Source organism: Chrysemys picta, unplaced genomic scaffold (genome assembly GCF_011386835.1).
Source record: "Chrysemys picta bellii isolate R12L10 unplaced genomic scaffold, ASM1138683v2 scaf434, whole genome shotgun sequence".
NCBI classification, from domain to species: domain Eukaryota; kingdom Metazoa; phylum Chordata; order Testudines; family Emydidae; genus Chrysemys; species Chrysemys picta.
Genome location: NW_027053141.1, coordinates 22501 through 25878, shown reverse-complemented (window position 1 = coordinate 25878; position 3378 = coordinate 22501). Strand labels below are relative to the sequence as shown.

At 70.1% G+C, this 3378-nt stretch overlaps 1 non-coding gene across 1 annotated transcript; it reads right to left on the bottom strand.

Annotated features, from left to right (window-relative positions):
• Positions 1-640: 640 nt before the first annotated feature.
• On the bottom strand, positions 641-759 carry LOC135978761 (5S ribosomal RNA). The gene has a single exon (XR_010596127.1). It is a non-coding gene; the product is annotated as a 5S ribosomal RNA (ribosomal RNA).
• Between the last annotated feature and the right edge of the window lie 2619 nt (positions 760-3378).

Genomic DNA, 3378 nt, shown 5'->3' with positions numbered 1-3378 from the left:
TCGGGGCGGTCCCGCGGGCCGGCGGCCGGGCGCAGGGGAGGCGGGGGGTCCGAGCGAGTCGGTCCCGGGCCTGGGGTCTCCCCCTGCGGCTTTGGGGTCCGTGGGTCCCCGCTGGAGGAAGCCGCTGGGCGCTGGACACCCGCCGTCCGTCCCGCCTGGCCAGGCCTGGCCTGGGTGGCCGCGGGGGGATTCGGGGCGGTCCCGCGGGCCGGCGGCCGGGCGCAGGGGGTCCGAGCGAGTCCGTCCCAGGCCCGGGGCCTCCCCCTGCGGCTTTGGGGTCCGTGGGTCCCCGCTGGAGGAAGCCGCTGGGCGCTGGACACCCGCCGTCCGTCCCGCCTGGCCAGGCCTGGCCTGGGTGGCCGCGGGGGGGGATTCGGGGCGGACCTGCGGGCCGGCGGCCGGGAGGGTCCGGGCCAGTCCGCCCCATGCCCGGCGTCTCCCCCAGCGGCTTCGGTGGCCCCGGGGGGGGTCCTCCGCGGAGGAAGCCGGGTGGGTGGGGAGCCGGACCCCAGGCGCCCAGACCCGTGACCTGCGGCCGCGACCTCCGACTCGGCAGGAGCGACGAGGGGCTTTCCGGCCCGTCCCCCCCTCTCCTTCCCCCCCAGAAAAGGAGAGAGAGCTGACTCGGACCGGGAAAAGCTGCCTACGGCACCTGGGATTCCCAGGCGGTCACCCATCCAAGTACTAGCCAGGCCCGGGACGGTTTACCTTCCGAGATCGGACGGGATCGGGGGCGTTCGGTCCGGTATGGCCGTAGGCACCCGGCCCCGCGCCTCCTCGCCCGCTTTCCCCTGCCGACGCCCGGGCCTGCCGCACGGTGAGCCCCGGTCGGACTGCCCCCCCCCCTGCGGCAGGGCCCCCGTCTCTCGCGGGCCCGGTCCTTTTTTCCTTTTCGAGCTCCGGGGCCCGGGCTGGCCGCCAGAGCCCCTCCGCCCGCCCTCCCCGGCGTCGGGGAAAATACTGTCCCGGACTTCCAGTGCGCCCGATCCTGTCAGCCGGGGGGTGGGGAGGGGCAGTCCCTCGCTGCGGCCGGGGAGGGTGAGCCCAGGGCGGCTTGCCTGCCGTGCGAGGCCCCTCTCGGCCACCAGGTCAACCCCGAGTCGAAAGGGCTGAAAAATTTTCAGAGTCCCCTCCCGGGCACCAGGTCAACCCGTGGAATCGGACGGGTTCACCTGCTGGCCGGTTCGCTTCCCGGCCACCAGGTCAACCCCTAGGTTGCCGACCGGCCTACCCAGTGGCCGGTTTGCTTTCCGGCCACCAGGTCAACCCCTAGGGGTTTTAACGGGGGCACGCCCGGTGGCCTCTTTCCCGTCCGGTCACCAGGTCAACCCGGATCTCCCTCCTTCCCTGGGCGTCCCCTCCTCGGAGGCGTCAGGTTCCATTTCCCCCCCCCCCCAGACTTCCAGGGGCCCGATCCAGTCGGCCGGGAGGCAGTCCCTCGCTGCGGCCGGGGAGGGTGAGCCCAGGGCGGCCTGGTCCATGTCTCTAGTGGGCCCGATCCTTTTTTTTTTTTTCGAGCTCCGGGGCCAGGCCCGCCCGGGCAGCCCTCCTCGGAGGCGTGGGGCGATTCCCCCCCCCCCCAGACTTCCAGGGGCCCGATCCTGTCGGCCGGGAGGCAGTCCCTCGCTGCGGCCGGGGAGGGTCAGCCCAGGGCGGCTTGCCTGCCGTGCGAGTCCCCTCTCGGCCACCAGGTCAACCGCGAGTCGAAAGGGCTGAAAAATTTTCAGAGTCCCCTCCCGGGCACCAGGTCAACCCGTGGAATCGAACGGGTTCACCTGCTGGCCGGTTCGCTTCCCGGCCACCAGGTCAACCCGTGGAATCGGACGGGTTCACCGGCTGGCCGGTTCGCTTTCCGGCCACCAGGTCAACCCGTGGAATCGAACGGGTTCACCTGCTGGCCGGTTCGCTTTCCGGCCACCAGGTCAACCCCTAGGTTTTAAGGGGGGGGGGACGCCCGGTGGCCTCTTTCCCGTCCGGTCAGCAGGTCAACCCGGATCTCCCTCCTTCCCTGGGCGCCCCCTCCTCGGAGGCGTCAGGTTCCATTCTTTTTTCCAGACTTCCAGGGGCCCGATCCAGTCGACCGGGAGGCAGTCCCTCGCTGCGGCCGGGGAGGGTGAGCCCAGGGCGGCTTGCCTGCCGTGCGAGTCCCCTCTCGGCCACCAGGTCAACCCCGAGTCGAAAACGGGTTCACCTGCTGGCCGGTTCGCTTCCCGGCCACCAGGTCAACCCGTGGAATCGGACGGGTTCACCGGCTGGCCGGTTCGCTTTCCGGCCACCAGGTCAACCCCTAGGTTTTAAGGGGGGGGGGACGCCCGGTGGCCTCTTTCCCGTCCGGTCAGCAGGTCAACCCGGATCTCCCTCCTTCCCTGGGTGCCCCCTCCTCGGAGGCGTCAGGTTCCATTCTTTTTTCCAGACTTCCAGGGGCCCGATCCAGTCGGCCGGGTGGCAGTCCCTCGCTGCGGCCGGGGAGGGTGAGCCCAGGGCGGCTTGCCTGCCGTGCGAGTCCCCTCTCGGCCACCAGGTCAACCCCGAGTCGAAAGGGCTGAAAAATTTTCAGAGTCCCCTCCCGGGCACCAGGTCAACCCGTGGAATCGAACGGGTTCACCTGCTGGCCGGTTCGCTTCCCGGGCACCAGGTCAACCCGTGGAATCGAACGGGTTCACCTGCTGGCCGGTTCGCTTCCCGGGCACCAGGTCAACCCGTGGAATCGAACGGGTTCACCTGCTGGCCGGTTCGCTTCCCGGGCACCAGGTCAACCCGTGGAATCGAACGGGTTCACCTGCTGGCCGGTTCGCTTTCCGGCCACCAGGTCAACCCCTAGGTTTTAAGGGGGGGGGGACGCCCGGTGGCCTCTTTCCCGTCCGGTCAGCAGGTCAACCCGGATCTCCCTCCTTCCCTGGGCGCCCCCTCCTCGGAGGCGTCAGGTTCCATTCTTTTTTCCAGACTTCCAGGGGCCCGATCCAGTCGACCGGGAGGCAGTCCCTCGCTGCGGCCGGGGAGGGTGAGCCCAGGGCGGCTTGCCTGCCGTGCGAGTCCCCTCTCGGCCACCAGGTCAACCCCGAGTCGAAAGGGCTGAAAAATTTTCAGAGTCCCCTCCCGGGCACCAGGTCAACCCGTGGAATCGAACGGGTTCACCTGCTGGCCGGTTCGCTTCCCGGGCACCAGGTCAACCCGTGGAATCGAACGGGTTCACCTGCTGGCCGGTTCGCTTCCCGGGCACCAGGTCAACCCGTGGAATCGAACGGGTTCACCTGCTGGCCGGTTCGCTTTCCGGCCACCAGGTCAACCCCTAGGTTTTAAGGGGGGGGACGCCCGGTGGCCTCTTTCCCGTCCGGTCAGCAGGTCAACCCGGATCTCCCTCCTTCCCTGGGCGCCCCC